General features: G+C 43.5%; 1 protein-coding gene across 2 annotated transcripts in view; it reads right to left on the bottom strand.

The window, feature by feature from the left end:
* Window positions 1-21,258, bottom strand: part of LOC114808660 (ras-responsive element-binding protein 1) — a 205,919-nt gene extending 184,661 nt beyond the window's left edge. For both annotated transcript variants that reach the window (XM_039910969.1, XM_039910971.1), the window contains exon 1: window positions 20,974-21,258. The gene's annotated coding sequence lies outside the window, so the exon portion shown is untranslated. The remainder of the gene's footprint in view (window positions 1-20,973) is intronic.
* Between the last annotated feature and the right edge of the window lie 1,462 nt (window positions 21,259-22,720).

Below are 22,720 nucleotides of genomic sequence, written 5' to 3'. Positions count from 1 at the left end.
ATGTTTACCCATTCCTGAAGAAACTCCAGTGGTTACCCATCCACCTCTGCATCAAAGCTTTAAAGCTCTTACTCACCCTGCCCCACCTCAACCTCCTCACCTCACTATTCTCCTACGGCAAACCAGCCTACATGCTTTGTTTCTCTAATGCTAACCTTCTTGTTGTTCCTCAATCTCAACTATCTTGCTGCCAAGCTCTCCCCCACATCCTTCTTCTAGCTTGCAATGCTCTCCTTCCTCAATTTCAGAGAGATAATTACTCTCCCCCACTTCAAAACCTTATTAAAGGCACATCGGCTTCAGGAAGCCTCCCCTGACTAAGCCCTCCTCTACTCTTCTCCCATTCCCTTCTGTGCGGCTCTTACTTGCTCCTTTATTCATCCTCCCTCCCACTCCCACAGAACAAATGTATATACCTGTACTATATTGTTCATTTGTTTATGTATGCATTTATGTATGTTTGTATAAGAAAAATAATAATAATTATTATTATTATTATGGTATTTGTTAAGCTCTTACTATGTGGGCCATCCTACCGCTGTCCTGAAATGTCCTCCCTCCTCACGCCCGCCAAACTAACTCTCTTCCCCTCTTCAAAGCCCTACTGAGAGCTCAACTCCTCCAAGAGGCCTTCCCAGACCGAGCCCCCCTTCACTCCCCCAGCCCCATCCCCCTCGGCTCTTCCCCCTTCCCCTCTCCTTAGCACTATGCTCATTTGTATATATTACTTGCATATAATAATAATGTTGGTATTTGTTAAGTGCTTACTATGTGCACAGCACTCTTCTAAGTGCTGGAGTAGATACAGGGTAAGCAGGTTGTCCCACGTGGGACTCACAGTCTTAATCCCCATTTAACAGATGAGGTAACTGAGGCACAGAGAGGTTAAGTGACTTGCCCACAGACACACAGCTGCCAAGTGGCAGAGCCGGGTTTCAAATCCATGACCTCTGACTCCCAAGCCCAAGCTCTTTCCACTGTGCTATGCTGCTTTTTTGTATTATTTATTATCCTATTTATTTTGTTAATGAGGTGTACATCCCCTTGATTCTATTTATCTTGATGATGTTGTCGTGCTTTTGTTTCGTTCTGTTTTGCTTTGCTGTCTTTCCCATTTAGACTGTGAGCCCGTCATTGGGCAAGGATTATCTCAAACTGTTGAATAATTGTACATTCCAAGTGCTTAGTACAGTGTTTTGCACATAGTAAGCGCTCAATAAATACTACTGAATGAATATGTGTGTGTATGTATGTATGTACATATGTATGTATATATATGTTTGTCTCCCCTCAGCTAGACTGTACCCTCGTTGCGGGCAGAAATGTGACTGTTGTTATACTGAAGTTCCCCTAGCACTTCGTTTAGTGCTTTGCACACAGTAAGCGCTCAATAAATACAAATGAATGAATGAATTCAAATACGGACAGTAAAACGCAAAATTTTTTGTGGAGAAGAGTGAGACCTACAGCTTAAGGCAGGAATATCAGAGTTTCTTGGGTCCTATACTAAGCACTTGGGAGGTACAACACAAGATTCATCCCATCCCTATCCTACAGCCTATCATAAAATACAACAAGGGAAGCCTCGTTTATAGAATCCATCCTAGCCACATTCTTAAACCAAGTAACGGCTTACACCCATTCTCTTCTTCCCTCCCTGACTGTTATCTTTAACCACTCACATTCTGCAAGCTCTTTCCCCTCAGCCTTCAAAACATGCTCTCTTAACCCTCTAAAATAAAATTTCTGCCCTTTTCACTTCAGAAACCTCTCTCTCTCCAAGTTTACCAATGAGCATGTCAAATCTAATTGACTTCATCTATTCTACCCTAATCTTTCTCAGCCTCTAAAATGCCTCCAACACTGTGGATTAGTCCCTTCTTTTGGAAATCTTAAGCTTTAATGGAGCACTTCTCCAATGGTTCTCCTCTTGCCTTCCTGACTGATCCTTCTCTCCCTCCTCAGAAACGTCCAATCAATGCCTATTCCACACCTCGTCACTCCTCTGACCATTGGCTTTAAGGCTCTCTCCCTCCTAAAAATCCACTCTTCTCTCACTACCCCCCAGTGTATTCATTCTATCGTATTTACTGAGCACCTACTTTGTGCAGAGCACTGTACCCAGTTCACCTACTTCACTCTTCTCAAGCTAACCTGATCAATGGGACTCCTTTTCATTTCCTGCCACCTTCCACTGTTTCATGTCTTCCCCTAAAAATCCCTCCTACTTTAAGTCCAATAGACTCACAGCTCTCTACATTTTCAAAGCCCTTCTGAAATGGCTTTTCTTCCAGGAAGCCTTTCCCCACAATTTCTTCTCTCACCAGTTTATTAGCATCCCAACGGTCACTTTAGTGCAATCTGTGAAGTGCTTACAGCATCCTAAAGAACTGCATGTCTTCCATACCATATGCTTAAGCACTAACTTTTGGACATATCTCCTTTTCCTTCTTCCTCCTACCTGTAATTTACTTGTCTGCCTCCCTGTTATATTCTAAGAACCCTAAAGGAAGGGATCAACGTGTCCAAACTCCAATGTACTCTTCGAAGTAGTGCTCTTTAAATACGACTTACTGATTGGAAGGCTTGGGTCAGCTTACAGGTGGGCTAAAGTTGAGCTTGGCTAAGCCCTTCCAACATTCCCATGTGCTTCCCTCTTGCCCTCATGACCTCTTCTCATTGAATATGGAGAAAATCAATGAAAAAAATCAGGCATGGTTAAGTCAGTACGGTGCCGCTACAAATGTACAGTGCATCATACAGACTTCATTTCCTCCACTGGCCACTAGGCCTGGAAATCACCATGGGTAGGAAACAACTGCACAGAGGGAGGTCAGCACTGATCCCTCCATGCCAATCCAGAATTCCAATCCTGCTTTAATCCGATCACCACAGACCTGGGAATCCACCTGGGTCCAAGTTATGGGAGGCCAGAATGGCTATGCTGAAAATTTTCAGTCCATGCAGGACTCTGCCCAACTCTTTTCTAATTTTCATCTTTCTTTCCTTCCTAATAAAAATATGTGGCCTGTTTGCCAGAGCATGGGCCTGGGAGCCAAAAGAATCTGGGTTCTAATATCAGATCTGCCACTTATCTGCTGTGTTAATTTGGGAAAGTCCCTAAAGTTCTCTGAGTGTCAGTCATCTGTAAAATGAGGATTAAGACTGTGAGTCCTATGTGAGCCAGGAAATGTGTCTGGCCTGATTAGCTTTTATCTACCCCAGTGCTTAGTACAGTGCGTGGCACATAGTAAGTGCTTAACAAAGGTCATTAAAGACCTTTTATTTGAACTGAAAAATTCATATGAGCAGAATAAGTTTACTAGCAATGTAAAAGTAAATGAAAACATGGTCCCTGACTTTTCACAAGTTCCTAAATAGAACAGCAGGACATGTTTTTTTTTTAAAAAAAAAGCTTTAATACTAACTGCATACTAATTTTATGAAGTCAAAGACAGATTCATAACATCTGGAGGGCTCTTGGGATGGGGAAATGTTAAATAGAGTATTTAATGCAAGTTTCAACCATCCCACTAACTGCCCCATTTCTTGAAGAGAAACTAGTTGATGGTACCGGGGTCACTATCAAAGAAGCAGCAGAATAAATAAGGCCTGTACACCTTCAAATTACTTTCTGAACATACAGAAATTGGAGCAATCCCACGTAGTCCATAGTCTCTAGACTGAAAAAGAAAAAAGCACAACCAGACAGACATTTATGATTTAGTTTCTTTCCAGTGTCACAATGGAAGGAAACTGATATAGATGAGAGGGGTTGTTTTGGAAATACTCATCAAATTTATTCATTCAAAGTTGCACAAAGACTTCTGCCACAAAGGCAGGAATTAGGGGGAACCCATTCTTAGTCTTAAAGCTGATTCTTAGGGGAACCCATTCTTAGTCTTAAAAGCTGATTCCTCCACATGCTCAATTTGATGCCACGTATTCCGAGACTGCTCTCTCTAAGGTCACCCATGACCTCCTTCTTGCCAAATCCAATGGCTCCTACTCCATTCTGATCCTCCTTGACCTCTCTGCTGCCTTTGACACTGTCGACCATCCCCTCCTCCTCCATATCTTATCTCACCTTGGCTTCACGGACTCTGTCCTCTCCTGGTTCTCCTCTTACCTCTCTGGCCGATCATTCTCGGTCTCCTAAGCTGGAGCCTCCTCCCCCTCCCATCCTTTAACTGTTGGAGTTCCTCAAGGGTCAGTTCTTGGCCCTCTTCTGTTCTCCATTTACACTCACTCCCTCGGTGAACTCATCCGCTCTCACGGCTTTGACTACCATCTCTACGCAGATGACACGCAGATCTACATCTCCGCCCCGTCCTCTCCCCCTCCCTTCAGGCTCGCATCTCCTCCTGCCTCCGGGACGTCTCCACCTGGATGTCGGCCCGCCACCTAAAACTCAACATGAGCAAGACTGAGCTCCTCATCTTCCCTCCCAAACCCGGTCCGCTCCCAGACTTCTCTATCACCGTGGATGGCACGACCATCCTTCCCGTCCCGCAGGCCCGCAATCTCGGTGTCATCCTTGACTCGTCCCTCTCGTTCACCCCACACATCCTATCCGTTACCAAGACCTGCCGGTTTCACCTCTACAATATTGCCAAGATCCGCCCTTTCCTCTCCACCCAAACGGCTACCTTACTATTACGGGCTCTCGTTATATCCCGGCTAGACTACTGTGTCAGCCTTCTCTCTGACCTCCCTTCCTCCTCTCTCGCCCCGCTCCGGTCTATTCTTCACTCTGCTGCCCGGCTCATCTTCCTGCAGAAACGATCTGGGCATGTCACTCCCCTTCTTAAACAACTCCAGTGGTTGCCTATCAACCTCCGCTCCAAACAAAAACTCCTCACTCTAGGCTTCGAGGCTCTCCATCACCTTGCCCCTTCCTACCTCTCCTCCCTTCTCTCTTTCTACCGCCCATCCCGCACCCTCCGCTCCTCTGCCGCCCACCTCCTCACCGTCCCTCGGTCTCGCCTATCCCGCCGTCGACCCCTGGGTCACGTCCTCCCGCGGTCCTGAAACGCCCTCCCTCCTCACCTCCGCCAAACTGATTCTCTTCCCCTCTTCAAAACCCTACTTAAAACTCACCTCCTCCAAGAGGCGTTCCCAGACTGAGCTCCTCTTCCCCCTCTACTCCCTCTGCCATCCCCCCTTTACCTCTCCGCAGCTAAAGCCTCATTTTCCCCTTTTCCCTCTGCTCCTCCACCTCTCCCTTCCCATCCCCACAGCACTGTACTTGTCCGCTCAACTGTATATATTTTCGTTACCCTATTTATTTTGTTATTGAATTGTACATCGCCTTGATTCTATTTAGTTGCCATTGTTTTTACAAGATGTTCTTCCCCTTGACTCTGTTTATTGCCATTGCTCTTATCTGTCCGTCCCCCCGATTAGACTGTAAGCCCGTCAAACGGCAGGGACTGTCTCTATCTGTTGCCGACTTGTTCATCCCAAGTGCTTAGTACAGTGCTCTGCACATAGTAAGCGCTCAATAAATACTATTGAATGTATTCATTTTCTGATGGCAAAAAGAAGTTCCCAGAACTGGTGTCATGAAAAAAATTTAAAGATGGATGGGCCAAACATGTGTGCTGTTTATCCTTAGTAAGTAGTCCTAGCCCTAGACTACCTAAAGTCACTCTGGAATCCCTAGAAGAAAAGTACACTATCACTGAAAAGCTGAAACTTTCATTTCTCTTGCTGCAGACAGGCCACCACGATGTGCTGGATGTGCTGTACCAGGGGAAATTCAAGTAGGAGGGGAACCATAGGTACTGCTTGGAAGCAAGTCAGTCACTTAGCTCTGAAGTTTTTGCTCAGATTGTGGATACTATTTCTCCATCTTCTCTCCCTGCCCAAAATGCTGGAGGGTGACCCACTGCTAACAGCAGCAGGGGAAGTACCTCAGAAGTTGCCATGGCTAACCAATGGGTAGGGTTTGGCTTGCCACAGAGAAGGTTCTGGGGTGTCAGCCGCTGGCCCAGGCAACTGGGGTCGCTGACATTCTATTTGGCTACTGGTTCCTTTAATTCTGGACATCTCATTTCACCTTTCTGACAATGGACTTTGGCCAAAGGATCTGAACAACTTTCACAAAATTAATTCTTGGTTTATCAAAAAACTAAATTAATTCTATACAATCTCCTCTAAGGAGTTTGCTTCCTAATAATTCTAAAATGGCTAACAGAAAGAAGGGTCAGGTGATATGTCTCCTTTTTTGGAATGCTAAGAGAGGAAAGTCAGAGGAATATAGGTATCGCTATAGGAGTGAAAATTAGATGAAATTTTCTATGGAAGCCACAAAATGTCCTGGGCTAACAATATGATCTGCTGAGCAGATAACTAGATTGAGAAAGCAAATAAAGGAATTGTCTTCACCACTTCAGACCCACTAAAAATAAGAGCAGCAATTAAATTACAAGGGATCCTTGATTTACACTGAACTTATTGATGAGAAATGGCAATGAGGAGTGAATTGGATTAAGTAAATCCAGTTTAATTTTGTAAAAGGAGAGCAATACATTAGACAGAAAAATAAGTAAGGTAGTATATTGAAGATGCTAAAAGCTGGATTTTAAACGTCAGCTAAGTAACCTGAGTATGACAGTAGATCCAAAGTTGAGAAGCTGTATGGTCTAATAGAAAGAGCATGGGCCTGGGAGTCATAAGACCTGGGTTCTAATCCCAGCTCTGCCATTTGCCTGCTGTGGGACCTTGATCAAGTCACCTTAACTTCTCTGTGCCTCAGTTGGAATATGGGAGTAAACATTTATTCTCCTGTACTCAAACTGTGAGCCCCACATGGGGCAGGAGCTTGGTCTAAACTGATTAACTAGTTTTTACCCCACTGCTTGGTACATAGCAAGTGCTCCGCAAATACTAATAATATAGTTAAGCAGGCCTCTTTCTCCCAAATGCTCCCCTTCTCACCTTTTAAGTATTTCAGGTACAATGTTTTCAGAGAACTGAAAACCAAGCCCACAGATTAAAGTAATATGTTCCCTTTACCCTAAGGATGTCTAGTGAGAAAGGCAGTGTGCAATTAATTCTTGTATAGTGAGGCAGAGTTCAAGACATTTAAGTCTTCCAGTGCAAACCAGTGTTAAAAGAAGGCAGAGATTAAATTAAGGAACAATTCTAGTCAAACATTTTAGAAAAATGCAATACTAAAAGCAACATAAACACATTATACTCCACACTTTAAAGTGATCAGTTAAACAGGTCAGTGGATGAAAGTGTGTGTGAGTGAGGCTCTATATATATATACCTTTTCCCTGAGGATATATATATATATATATATATATATATCCTCAGGGAAAAGGTGATTTAAACCTCAAGAAGGCACTGACGGTATGAGTGACCTGTCAACATAGATCTAAACTGTGACCAATATAAAACATATGTTTTCAATATAAAACATATTAAAATAATATTTAATAATAATATTTAGTATCTTTTGGCTAAGAAAAATCAGTAATTTCTCTTCTCACTGAAACAGTAAACGGGCAAATTACCAGGAGAAATTGTTCAATTTTTCTATTCAATCTATTCAATCATGACCTTGGCCTAATTTGGTAGTACAGGGCCTTTACTATGATGCAACAACAATTGGGGCCCTCCTGGAAGATCAGGTTTATTAGTTTGAGGGAATCAAAATCAAAGGTCAAGGTAACTCATGCTAAAGAATGCAACATTTAAGAGTCCCAAAGATTATATATGAGAAGAGTATCTCCCACAGCTGATCAGAAAGTACCAATGAGACTTCCTCTGAAGATTACGGAACATTCTCCCAACTAATTTACCAACAATTATTATATTTGAAGAAGCATCCATGAAACAGCATGGCCTAGCAGCAATAGCGCAGACTTGGAAACGGTAGGTCATGGGTCCTAATCCCAGCTCCACCACTTGTCAGCTGTATAACCTTGGGAAAGTCACTTAACTTCTCTGTGCCTCAGTTACCTCTTATGTAAAATGGGGATTAAGGCTGTGAGCCCTAAATGGGACAAGCTGATTATCTTGTATCTTCCAGCACTTAGGACAGTGCATGGCACATAGTAAGTGCTTAACATATACCATAATTATAATTATATATTGTGTACAAATGAGCAGAGGATTAAGAATAATGATTCAGAGCCCATATATTCCAGAAATGGAAATTCTGAATAGGAACTACCTGTTAATTAACAATTTGATATCAGTTCAGTGTATTTCATTGCTTCACTAGGCATATTTATTCATTCATTCAGTCATACTTATTGAGCTCTTACTGTGCGCAAAGCACTGGACTAAGCATTTATGAATAACTAGTTCCCAAGTCCCTGCACTGAACCCAATTCTTCAGAGTACTCTTTAAAAGACAAAGAGACCCAATTGGTAACTGTCACAAAGGTTTTCTGTGCAAGAGAATATCCAATCATGGAAACTGTGGAATGACTACGGAAGAAACAGCATGATGGAGTGGAATGAAGAGAGGCCTGGAAGTCAGAAGACCAGGGTTTGACTCCAGGCTCAGTCACTCACTTGCCAGCTACGAGACCTTGAGCAAGACACTACACTTCTTTGGGCCTCAGGTTCCTCAACCATAAAATGGGGATTCTATTCTGCCTTCCACTTAGCTTGTGAGCCCTATAGACAGTGACTGCATCTGATCTGATTGTACCACACCTATCAGAAACACTCTGGGCATGTCACTCCTCTTCTTAAAATCCTCAAGTGGTTTCCTATCAACCTCTGCCCGAAACAAAAACTGCTCACTCTAGGCTACAAGGCTCTCCATCACCTTGCCCCCTCCTACCTCTCCTCCCTTCTCTTTCTACTGCCCACCCTGCACATTCTGCTCCTCTGCCACGCACCTCCTCACCGTCCCCCGTTCTTGCCTATCCTGCCATTGACCCCTGGGCCACATCCTCCCGCTGTCCTGGAATGCCCTCCCTCCTCACCGCTACCAAATTAATTCTCTTGCCCTCTTCAAAGCCCTACTTAGAGCTCACCTCCTTCCTCCAAGGGGCATTCCCAGACTGACCTTCCCCTTTTCCCTCTGCTCCCTCTGCTGCCTCTCTACCCCCCTTCACCTCCCCTCAGCTAAGCCCCGTTTTCCCCCCCCTTCCCTCTGCTCCTCCCCCTCTCCCCCTCCCCTCAGCACTGTGCTCCTCCGCTCAATTGTATATATTTTTTATTACCTTATTTATTTTGTTAATGAGATGTACATCCCCTTGATTCTATTTATTGCTATGGTTTTTATCTATCTCCCCCGATTAGATTGTAAGCCCGTCAATGGGCAGGGATTGTCTCTGTTACTGAATTGTACATTCCAAGTGCTTAGTACAGTGCACTGCACATAGTAAGCGCTCAATAAATTCTCCTGAATGAATAAATGAACAGGTCTGACATGGAATAAATGGTTAATAAATACCATAACCATTATTATTATTACTAAGAAGATACGATAATATAATAGTGGTCAAGATAAGCTTACACACTGAGAGGCAGCATGACAGAGACAGATATTAGGCTTCAGCTAGTCCCTGGTACCATCAGGCCTCCCAGAGCCATGACAAGGACTGCCTGCCTGAACCCTCCACCTTTGGGACACCATCATTCAGTATCTTCTCCAGCCTTGCAGCTCAGGTGCAGCAGCATGACAGGCCAGCTAAACCTTCAGGATACTGGGAAGGCTATGGCTGTGGTGGTTCCACCTGAGTGGAAAGCAGCATGAAACCCTGCTCCTTTAGTCACAGTGCCCTATTGCTTTTAGTGTATTTAATCAATTAGGCAAAGGTACTTACTAAGCACTCACTGTGTCCACAGCACTGTACTAAGCACTTGGGAGAGTACAATAGAGTTGGGAGACACGATCCTGTCTTCAAGAAGCTTTCAATCTAGTGGGATAAACAGACATTAAAATATGTTACAGGTAGGAGAAAGAAATGGAGTAAAACAATAAGTAGCCAAGTGCTCCTGGGGTGGAGACTGGAGGGAGTATCAGAGAGCTTAGTAAAACTTAAGGGCACAGGGAGAATATAGCAAGGAGATGAAAGGTAAGTCAGGGAAGGCTTCCTGAAGGAGATGTGATTTTAGTATGGTTTTTAAGATAAGGAGAGTGATAATCATTAGGATATGAAGGGAAAGAGCGTTTCAAGCAAGAGGGCTTGAGCAAGGGGTCAGCAAGAGAGATAGACTGAGTTTCAGTAAATAGGGTGATATTAGAGGAGCAAAGTGAGCAAGCTAAGTTTTAGTGAGATAGGAGAAGGATACGGAGGAGGGAGATAACTGACTGAATGTTCTAAAGCTGATGGTGATGAATATCTATTTGATGTGAGGATGAATAGGCAACCACTGGAGGTTTCCACTGCCCAAGCTAGGAGTGGAATTGATATGCCTCTACTTGACTTTCCCTCCCATAGCTGAGACTGGTAGAGTAATGGAAACTCTCCAGGTGTGATTCTGAGAGGTGGAGTACTCAAAACAGTGGACCAGCACGGTAGCAATTTTAATGGCGAGGAAGAAGCACATTCTAGAGATGCTGTAAAGGTAGAAGAGACACTGAATATGCTGATTTAAAGGAAAGGGGAGACGAGGATATTGTCAAGATCGCGGGCTTGTAAAACAGAAATGACGATCATGGTGTTGTTAACAGTGGTAGGAAAATTGGGAGGAGGAGATGGATGATACAGGTGGGAAGATAAGAAGTCCCATTATGCATAAATCCAACTGCAGCTGTAAGCAGAACATCCGTAAACAAATATCCTGAAAGCAGGAGAAAACATGAGACTGATGAAGGAGAGAAGTCTAGGCGGGAAGGCAGATTTAGGAGTCATCAGCGGAGAACTCCCCACAGGAGTGGGTGTCCCTTGCCTTTTTTTCTTTTTGTGCTTTTACTTTCTTTAACGTTTCCTTACCTGCCTAACCCCAGATTGCTGCCTGCTTATTCTCAGAACAATCCCTTGGGGTCAGTGACCAGGACACATTACTAATATTTACCATGCACTTTTTCTCCAGCCTTTAGTATAGTGCTTTGCCACAATATGCACTCAGTAAATAAATGAAAGAATGGAAGCCGTTATGATGTTAATCAAGTCACTTATCCTCTCCCGTTTCGATTACTAAATCAGCCTTCTATCTGACCTCCTGTCTCTCTCCACTTCAGTCCACACATAATACTGCTGCCCGAACCATTTTTCTACAAAAACATTCAGGGCATGTTTCCCCACTCCTCTAGGAACTCCAATCATTGCCCATCCATCTCTGCATCAAACAATATGTCCTCACCATTGACTACAAAGCACTCAATCACCTTTCCCACTCCTACTTAACCTCGCTCCTCTGCTACTACAACCCAGCCCACACACCTTCCTCTCTTATGCCAACCTTCTCACCATACCTCATTCTCGCCTACCTTGCCACCAACCCCTCACCCACATCCTGCCTCTAGCTTGGAATGCCCTCCCTCTTCTAATCTGACAGAAAAATTACTCTACACCCTGCAAAGCCTTACTGGAGCCACATGTCCTCCAAGAGGTCTTCCATTCATTCATTCATTCATTCAGCCAGCCAGTCACTCATATTTACTAAGCGCTTACTATGCATAGCACTGTACTAAGTGCTTAAAAGTGCAATAGAATAATAAAAAAGATTCATTTTCTGCCCATAGCATGCTTACAATCTAGAGGCAGACATCAATACAAATAAATTGCAGAAATGCATATAAGTGCTATGGGACTGAGAGAGAGGTAGAACAAAGGGAGCAACTCAGGGTGACACAGAAGGGAAGGAGAGAACAGGAAACTTGGGAGGCCCTAATCTGGAAATGCCACTTGGAGATATGCCTTCAATAAGGCTTTGTTGGATTTGAGGAGGGAGGGCATTCCAGGCCAGAGGCAGGATGTGGACCACGAGTTGGCTGTGAAATAGGTAAGAATGCGGCATAAGGAGAAGATAAGCACTAGAGAACCAACTGTGAAGGCTGGACTGTAGAAGGAGAGCAGCAAGGTGAGGTAGGAGGGGGCAAGGTGGTGGAGTTCTTTAAAACCAGTGGTGAGGAGTTTTTGTTTGAGGTGGACTTACTTCCTTGACTAAGCCCGTCCTTCGTAACTAAGCCCGTCCTTCGTCTTCTTCCACTCCCTTTTGTGTTGTCCTTATTTGTCCCTTTATTCATGCCCCACTCCCAGCCCCACAGTATTTATGTACATATCTGTAATTTATTTATTTTTATTAATGTCCAACTCCTGCTCTAGGTTATAAGCTTATTGTGGGCAGAGAATCTGTTTATTGTTATACTGCAACCTCTCAAGAGTTTAGTACAGTCCTCTGCACACACAGTAAGGAAGGAGGGGGAAGGAGAAGGGGAGGGGTGAGAGAGAGAGAGAAAAGAAAATGTAGCCCCTTTACCTATTTTTAATTAAAACATACTCAGAAAAGCTTGCTTCAAGTTTAAATTAGACTGAGATGAGTTCACATCTTTAAAATCAAACTGTACTCAGAGCCCATGACTCTCAGATTTTTTCAAAATTCCTTTTCCACATTAGATAAGGAATCTGTGCTGCAGCTATGCTGAACACAGCTGAGCTGGAAAACTGTTAACTTTGATTTGCTTTGTACAGTATTCGTGCTCAGTAAGCTCTAAATAAATGATTGAATGAACAAACGAACGAATGAACTGCTTTCAAATCTTAGTGCACTAGATACTACTCTGAAACCACAAAGGAATTGTTAGCAAGTGAATATCTAACAAAAATCTTTGGAACTAACTCCACAGCTTCATGAAAATAGTACTGTGAACAAGTGTGCATCAAAATTTATTTGACATTATAAAAATCATTCTTTCCCTGCAGTATTCAGTCCTCTCAAAAATAAACTGTATGAAAAAATAAAAACAAACACAAACAACTAAACACATAACTTGAACAAGAGTCAAACTGCTTAGACCAATACTTCACTGAACTCTCACCACTAAAGAAAAAAAAAGTAATTATATACAGCTCTTGGCACAAAATGGTGAGTACTATTAGAACTGGGAAATTTTATCATTGTTCCAAGTGCTCATCTGTAGAGTATAAACTATGCACTGAAAAGGCGGTTAAAAGTGGACATATTAGCAATGGCCCTAAAGCCACTGGACAGCATAATGAAATATTTCCTATTTCAATTACAGAACAACTAATTCCTACAAGCGCATTACTGAAACTTTTTTATACTCAACTATACTTTTCTATACTCAACTCCTTAACTATAGTTAATTAGTTAATATCAACTATTTAAATGAAGAAGAATATTTATTCCCAGGCAGATTCATTTACTTGCATGTTATATTTTAAACAAAAAAACCTATGTGGATAAGCAGCATTCTACTTGTGACAGAATAAGATTCGTCCTGTAAAAATCACTCTCAAGTTTCTGCATACCCTGTTTAGCATTCAAAGATATGTTCAAGAGAACCCCAGATCATTTTTCTATAAAAACATTCAGGCGATGTTTCCCCACTCAAGAACCTCCAGTGGTTGCCCCTTCACCTCTGCATTGAACATAAACTCCTCACATTTGCCTTTAAACTAACTGATCACCTTGCTTCCTCAAATCTCATCTTCCTGCTGCTCTCCTACTACAACCCATCCCACACGCTTCACTCTTCTAATGCTAACCTTACTGCACCTCAATTTTGCCAATCTCTCCACCAACCCCTCACTCACACCCTGCAGAAGCGCTCTGGGCATGTCACTCCCCTTCTTAAACAACTCCAGTGGTTGCCTATCAACCTCCGCTCCAAACAAAAACTCCTCACTCTAGGCTTCAAGGCTCTACATCACCTTGCCCCTTCCTACCTCTCCTCCCTTCTCTCTTTCTACTGCCCACCCCGCACACTCCACTCCTCTGCCGCCCACCTCCTCACCGTCCCTCGGTCTCGCCTATCCCGCCGTCGACCCCTGGGCCATGTCGTCCCACGGTCCTGGAATGCCCTTCCTCACCTCCGCCAAACTGATTCTCTTCCCCTCTTCAAAACCCTACTTAAAACTCACCTCCTCCACAAGGCCTTCCCAGACTGAGCTTCCCTTCTCCCTCTACTCCCCTACCGCCCCCCTCACCTCTCCGCAGCTTAACCCTCTTTTCCCCCCATTTCCCTCTGCTCCTCCCCCTCTCCCTTCCCATCCCCTCAGCACTGTACTCGTCTGCCCAACTATATATATTTTCATTACCCTATTTATTTGTTAAGGAAATGTACATCGCCTCGATTCTATTTAGTTGCCACTGTTTTTACGAGATGTTCTTCCCTTTGTCTCTATTTATTGCCATTGTTCTTGTCTGTCTGTCTCCCCCGATTAGACTGTCAAACCCGTCAAACGGCAGGGACTGTCTCTATCTGTTGCCGACTTGTTCATTCCAAGCACTCAGTACAGTGCTCTGCACATAGTAAGCGCTCAATAAATACTATTGAATGAATGGATGAATGAATCCTGCCCCTGGCTTGGAATGCCTCCCTCTTCTTATCCACCCTCTTCACATCCACCACACAATAGCTCTCTCTCTCCAACCAAAGCCTTACTGAACGCACATTTCCTCCAAAAGACCTTCCCTGACTTAGCCCTCAATTCTTCTTCTTCCTCTCCTTTCTGCATCGCCCTTACTCCCTTTTTTCATCTACCCTCCCAGCTCCAAAGCACTCATGTACATATCTGTAATTCAGTTACATTAATGTCTGTTTCACCTTCTAAACTATAGAGGGCAGGGAATGTGTCTGTTCCAGTGCTAGACTGCACCCTTGCAAGAGCTTAGTACAATGCTCTGCCCAAAGTAAGCACTCAATAAATACAAATGACTGATTATGCAACAGAAGCAAATCTTTCATATACCTTTAAGATGTAATGGCAGACTCTTTGTCTTCCTATTTCCCAGGAGTCAATTATATGAACTTCAGTTAAAAACTAGTTGTCAAAGTTAGTTCAGCTTCCATAATGATGAGAAATACAAGAGTTTCCCTACCTGAAGCAGAACTCATCAAGTAAGTTGGGTTCAGTAAACGTTAGAGCCCCACTCAAGGCTTCCTGAACTAAGGAAAAAACAAATATTACAGCCTGTATGATAATGAATGTTGCCTTCATACTTACTGGTAAAAATATGTTACATATTTCTGTTTTACAGAAACAAAGGTCCTTCCCCTTTATTCAGTCATCTGGAATGTTCTGAAGGAAACAGCTTAGTTCTGTAATATTTAATGAGGAAAAAAATGGCAGAAACATGATATTTTTTATGACAAAAATAAGCCAAGCTGGGAGTGTGGGCTCATGGATAAAGCACTGGTCTGGGAGTCAGAAGGACTGGGTTCTAATCTCAACTCTGCCACTTGTCTCCTGTATGTCTTTGGACGAATCACCTAACTTCCGCGTTCCTCAGTTACATTAACTGAAAAATGGGGATTAAGACTGTGAGCCCCATGTGGGACAAGGACTGTGACCAACCTGATTAGCTTATACATAGTATAGTGCCTGGTACACAGTGTTTAACAAATACCATTTAAAAAAAAGCAATTGGCTTACCCTAAAAAAAAATGTTTTTAAAAAGTCCCAATTCCACGCAGTTATTAGAGAGAAATGTTAGGCTTATTAGAAGGCACACCTCTTCCCCACACCCAACATTGAAGACAGATGGAAGATGAGCAACCATTTTCTTAACAAATACCTTCTGGTGTCACCATCAGCAACAGAATACAGAGCTGGATGAGTCAATGGTCTGGACCTGAATGGCAACAGCCCACTACTTTAAACCTTCTAAATACTCGGTAAACAAAGTGCTTTACAGACTTTCCTTGGCAAAACTTGGTGAAATCTTTGAAGGGGAAATACCTGGAAATGCTTGGTGTGGCGAAGGGAAACAGTGGGGGATTAATCACAACTATCAAATACCACCCTTGCATAGAGAATCTGCAGGTGAATCTATGCTGAAGAATGTTGCCTCTGTGACTTTACAGAGGTTTTCACATTTTCTTAACAATACTTCCTTAATTCACACTGAAAACAGTCTCTACCATATCTCCTACTTTTGGAGCATCTACCCACTAACACCTTTTACTGACTGTTAGGCCCAGTAGAAGCTGTAAATCTAAGTACCTCTAAAAGAAACACTAATAAGTTAGGGGAAACAAGTTTTTTCTCTAATTCTTCCCCCTTTTTCTTCCTTCCCTCCCCTCTAAAATATCAGCTTCCATCATTACTGAAGGTTGCAGCTTCACAACAAGCCTCACATTACTACAGAAAGCACTTCATCTTTCCATCATTTCTCCTGAGGCTACAACTCCCCAGATTTCTCCTTGAATAACCAGATTTTCAATATCAGCAGGATCCAAGTAAGAGTGAGCAGGAACTGTCATAAGAAATTCTAACACAACTTCCAAGATCACTCATTGAAATGCCTCCATGCCACCATCTGAAAAGAACAAATTTTATGAGTGTCTTTTACATACCACATTTCCACATTTCAATTGACAATACAAGCTAGAGAACTGAAATATACAAAATACATCCTTCTTGAGATTCTTTCCTCCCTTGGGAAGGCAGAGCAAATGTGCCCTAAAACGAAGCCAACTGTTTTGGAAGCCAGGTTCTTATGTCCCCCCATCCTATGTGGGATTCCTTTATATATGACAGAATAGGTAGGTCCCTTGTGGAAAATGTCCTAGTTCCATGGGATGTTTCCAAAGACAGGCGCTTAGTCCCTTTGTTTCTCTATTCAGACTTGAATTCTAGATCTCTATGGTACCATTTTCACCCCAAAAAAGTCTTAGTTCCCTTTACTTGGTAGTGAAAAACCACTACTCAAATTACCTGCTCACTGGGTCAAAAGTGTATTATTTATTTCAACAGATTGATTTCCAGTAATCACATCTCCTAGCCATGCTTGCTTAAATGCTTACCAAGTGCTGACTAATGTGCGAAACACTGGAGTAGATAGATACAAAAGAATAAGATCCAATATGAATAACCTACGTTGGGCTCACAGTCTAAGAGGACGAGGGCACAGGTATCTTATTCTTTGATCTACAGGAGCGCAAGCGGAGCTTCAACACAGAAGGGTATCCATTTGCTCAAGATAACACACAGAGCAACTTAGGACACAGCTGGAATTCGAAATCTGGATGCCATGCTCTTTTCACTAGGCCACACTGCCTTCTACTGTTCAGTCTTTTTCTAGACTGTAAACCCTCTTTGGGAAGGAAAAGAGTCTGTTAATTCTGTTTCACTGTACTCTATACCAAGCGCTTACTGATTTATTCTTATTTAAAAAACCAAGTTCTTAATCATGGGATGAAGTTGCATCACAGGCCATGGAGCCCACATTTCTTCTAGATAAAACTTTTTAAAGCCTTCCCAGAATAATAGTGGTTCTCAAGTTATACTTTTAGCAACTCTTCACTATTTTTTCTCAGAGAAGTTGTGAAAATGTAGTACTGATTAGTTGTGAACAATCTGGAGAGAATAAAGCAATTCCTTTTTAAAGGAGACATTGCCTAATGCCTTTGTCTCAATAAAGGTCTAAATCTAAGGGAAGTGAATGATTTGTAACAATTAAGGAAAAATTTCTCACATCATCATGGTCTGCCTCCAAATTTAATACCTTACTGCCTTTCTCTCCTTTGAGTACAAATTTACAACACTGTAACACACAAATTTCATATAAAAATGTTACCACATGAAAGTAAATTCATCAGATTTCTAACTTCCTTGTTATTGGTATTGTAGGGGAGAATGTTCAGAAAAATGCCTGGGTTAATTTTAGCATCCTTCTGTTTAGCTGCTTAGCAACACTTATCCTATGACCTTCCAAGTGCCACTTACTTTTGAAAGAATAACGAATGGAACCATCAAGGGGGTCCACCTCTGATTATCAATATTGACTAACATTCACTTCTCCTCTACCCACTTCTTTCTCCCCTCCCTCCAAACCTTTCTGACTGATTAAAGAAAGGCAATGTGGCTTGCAGGCAAGTTTCATTAACCAGAGATCTGAAACTGCAGTGCCAAAATTTCATTCATTCAGTACAGAAACAAGGTCTGTACTTCAAAAATCACTTATTTTAGCAATGTTCTTTAACCTGCACAACCACCAGACCAAATTGTACTTTAGACATTGCATCGATGTATTAAAATACATAATCAAATCTAAATATTGCCTTTGAAGAGTCTCAAGTAAATGAACAGAAATGATGCAACAACTGTTGTGAATAGTCATAATAATAACAGTATTTGTTAAACACTTAATATGTGCCAAGTACTACACTAAGAGCTGGGGTGAACACAAGCAAATCGGGTTGGACAAAATCCCTGTTCCCATGGGGGCTCAAGGTCTCCATCCCCATTTTACAGATGATGTAACTGAGGCGCAGAGAAGTGAAGGGCCTTACCCAAGGTCACACAGTAGACATACAGCAGAGCTAGGATCAGAACCTGCGACCTACTGTCTCCCAAACCAGAGCTCTATCCACTACGCTATGCATATTCCCTTAACAGTAATGACTTTAATTTTTTTGAAAGGGGTAAAGAGTCAAACAGGATGAAATATAAGACAAAAACTTTAAAAAAAAGTGCATTTCTATCTCTGTTTGCCGTCACAGGTTGCAATTATCCTGCTTTTTCAAGAATCACCCAGTCAAGAAAAACTAATTCCGATTGGTTCTGCAGCACTGAGCTGAATCTCAACTCAGGGGCAGAAATGAGGAATAATTTTCCCCTTTTAGCGACAATTCCAAACAGGTTTTGCAAGCTTTTTGAAATACATGTATATACAAAAACTCTCTACTCTCCTATCCCAACTAGAATGCCTGATTGTGTAGAGGTTTATTGCTGCTGGCTCTAAAGCCTGTAGAATTCCGTAATGGAATGTGAACTGATAGTCCGAATCTGGGCCCACGTTCTACCTTTTAACTAGTAAGGCCCAGGGGAAGACAAATCTGGGGAGCAAAAAAAAAATTCCCCTCCTCTTTTACACAGTATAATTGGTGCACCGCAGAGCGCGTTCAAAGTTAAACTTTGTGCTGTTAGTGTTAAACGGAGGAGGCTACTTAAATCCTTCTCCCTTCTTTCCCACCCCCACTTCCACGGGGTTGGGGGGGAAGAAAGGAAGTTTCCAGCACCAACTGATCATCACCAAGTCCTCTCCTCGCACAATCCTGCTCTGCCTGACAACAAAATGAGTTGGTCCCGGCAGCCCGACGATGCAACGTTGCAAGAGCGGAGCTGGGCAGGGTCTGCAGCGCCGTACCGACCCCCTCAGCCTCCCTCCTCCCTCGGCCAAGAAAAGTAGCACGCACACAAGGGGAGGACGAGTTGGCTTCGCCGAGCTTTCAACTTCCCAGTTGGTACTCGCGGCGGAAAAGGGCCGGCTCACGTAACAAGCAACTGCCCGGCCGAGCGAGGGAGGAACTACATCCCCAACGCGACCCTACTTCGCCATGCAGAAAGGGGGGAAGAAGAAAAAAAAGGCTGCTCAACGGCAGGGAGTGAAAAAAAAAAAAACCCCTCTCCCTGCTTCTTAGCAACCATTAAGGTCGCAGTTTCCTTAGAGACGAGACGGATCTCCATGAGATCACATGGGCGGGGGGAGGGAGAAAAAACAGAAAGCCGTCTGGAAAACTTGGCTGTGGGGAAAAAAGTTAAAAGCATCTTTCTGCGCTATAAATAAATATTGTACCCATTCAACCCTAACGCATATACTCCCAAATGGGCCCCATATAGCAGACATGGATGGGGATGAAGACAGAGGAAAGTGAGGGGTAGGGGGAGAAGAGTCGAGAAGAAAGGTGAAGGTGAAACGAACCGCTCGCGCGGCACTCACATATCACTCTCTCAATCTCCGACACTTTGATCCAGCAGAAGAAGAGCACTCAATAATCCACGAATGAAAAGTAAATATTACCTATACAAATCTTGTTTCACATATTGCCCAGGTGTCTTTCTGCACTCGTGATGTTTCGTGTAAATGCATATTGGTTGCGCGAGCGCGCACACAGACACATACACGCACACATCACACACACACCACACACACACACACCCCGTGCCCCTGACAAAAACACGTCCGCACCCCCAAAAGAAAAAGAAAGTCAAACAAAACGCTTCCAGTAAAGTTGACTCCCAAATTTGTGGCACATGAACTTAACTTTGTCCGGGAAAAATATCCAGGGACTGGGGAAGGGCACGGTCACAAGAAGTCCCCACCTCGCCAGAGAGAAAGAGGAAGAAGGGAGATGAGGAGGCAGCGATAACATAGGATTGGGTTTACAGAGAAGATCAAAGTACTAATCTAAAAGACACAGACCGGTACTTCAGCGCCCGAAGGTACAATGGCAAAGTTGGCAAATAACCCACAAAATGAAACTTTTATTCCTTAAAACAGGGGTCTTCATCTCAACTTTTTTAAAAAATCCAAGAAAGATTTAAAAAGTTTAAAGAAGTGCCCATCCTCTACCCCCACACCCTTTTCGAAAAGAAGGGGAGGATGGAACATGGAGTTACTTTAAAAGATGTGCTCGCTGGCGGGCCGCACAACAACCAAGTCCTTGTAGTTCCTGATTAATAAACTTTGCAGCAGGAGAAGATGTGAACGGATTCCGGGGCTCAGACGTTTTAATAACAGATGAGCATCAGGTCCTGCAAGCAAAAACGCTGGTGTTGATGCTATTGGTAGAGTCAGCAACAGGGAAGGGAAAAGGAACAGGGGGAGGGGGAGGGGGAGGAGGAGGAGGAAAAGGAAAAAAGAGGGGCAGAGCAAACTTATCACTGCCGACTAAATTTTAGGGGAAAAAACCGGCAACCTTTTCTTAACACAAGTTTCAAAAAGAGTAACCGGCGAACTTTAAAAAAAGGAACAACCTACTAATCCCAAAGGTTCTTAAAAAAAAGCCCTCTCGCTCAGTCACAGACACTTTTGCTACAACTCAGTTAAAGTCAGGGAGAACGGCATTCTTATACTTACGTTTGACTCCATTGGGGTTGTCCTGTTTGCGCCGCGACATGATTTGATTGTGGCTGATGGTTTGAAAGGAAAAAAAAGTTGAAAAGTTGTTCCGGAAAAGGAATCAAAATGGCGTTTCTGGATGTGCAAAGTTCATCAACTCCACAATAACTTCTCTTCCTCCTCTTCTTTATTAAGGAGGAAGATGGTTAAAAAGTTGGAGATCCCTCTAAGTCTCAAAGAGATTTTGTGTGGGTCCCTTTCTCTCGCTCATCTCCTTCCCCTCACTCTCTCCCTCTAACACTCCATGACTCGCTCCCTCTCGCACCCTGATAAGCAGACACATCACGTGCTTCCCCTTCTAGTCTCCAGGGGACATGTTACTGAGCCGCCGCCGCCGCCGCCGCCGCCGCCGCCGCCGCCGCCGCCGCCGCCGCCGCCGCCGCCGCCGCCGCCGCCGCCGCCGCCGCCGCCGCCGCCGCCGCCGCCGCCGCCGCCGCCAACCGCCGCCGCCGCCGCCGCCGCCACTTGGAGGCAGGTGTCCTCGCTCCACTTTGGGAATTTTTGGTAAAAGCTACCCTAATTATGTGACCAGATACTTCCACCCTACCAAGTTCACAGTTTTTAACAGACTTCTTGGATGCTCGCTTTTTTTTGTTTGATTAATACCAATTGCATTTACACTGTCTTTGCTCTGCTGGAAGGTGATGGGGGTTGGTTAGTGTGTTTAGCTTTGGTGGGCTGATTATTGGGAAGGAAAGGGGAGGAAAATGAAGGGGAGGACACGGGAGATGAAATAGCAGCCTAAATTAATACCTTGGATTTTCGGAGCACATGACTACCAGTGAAGGTCTCCTGCTCCCATTGCTGACCCTCCTTCTCCTTTCTCCCTTTTTGTATCTCACGGAGAGCAGAGGAGCCAGAGATAGAATTTATCTTTATGCCTTCATGAGAAAAGTCACTTGGAGGAGTAAGGCCTCTTCATAATAATAGTTTTTAATAGTGGCATTTGTTAAGCACTTACTAGGTATCAGGCACTGCATTAATGGATGAAGTAGATACAGAAAGATCAGGTTGGACAAAGCCCCTATCCTACATTGGGACTTGCAGTCTAAATCCCCCTTTTCCAGATGAAGTAATTGAGGCACAGAGAAGTGAAGTGCCTTGGCCAAGGTCACACTGCAGACAAGTGGCAGACCCAAGATTAGAACTCAGGCCCTTCTAACTCCCAAGCTTGTACTCTGTCGGTTAGGCCACACTGATTCTCACCAGGCCTTCATTGCTTCAGCTGCCCTGGCTGGACATTTTTGTGATGGGGAGTATACACTTACCCCTTGCTGCAAACCCCACATTTATTCTACTGACATTTCTGCTCACCGTCCATTATTTCAGGTGAATTTGGTACATCTCCTCTGATTTGTCACTTCCCCATCCCTACTTCCTTACTTCAAAGACTGCATTCTCACCCTCTTCCACACTTCTAACTCAGCTTGACCTGGGTTCTTGTTAACTACTTAGCAATGATTCCAAGACTCAAATGAAGGCAACCAAAAAGAAAGTAGTGTCTTTGTGCTGCCAGTAAATCAGTCATATTTATTGAGGGTTTACTGTGTGTAGAGCATTGTATTAAGTGCTTGGAAGAGTACAGTGCAACAGAGCTGCTAGACACTATCCTTACCTTTGAGGAACTTGCAGTCTATGGGGAGGCAGACATTAAAATAAATTACTGGTATGGGAAGCATCAGAGATATAGGGGATAGGGCAAGTG

Source organism: Ornithorhynchus anatinus, chromosome Y2 (assembly GCF_004115215.2).
Source record: "Ornithorhynchus anatinus isolate Pmale09 chromosome Y2, mOrnAna1.pri.v4, whole genome shotgun sequence".
NCBI classification, from domain to species: Eukaryota; Metazoa; Chordata; class Mammalia; order Monotremata; family Ornithorhynchidae; genus Ornithorhynchus; species Ornithorhynchus anatinus.
Note: the sequence above shows the minus strand (reverse complement) of the source record. Positions and strands in the feature narration are given on the sequence as shown.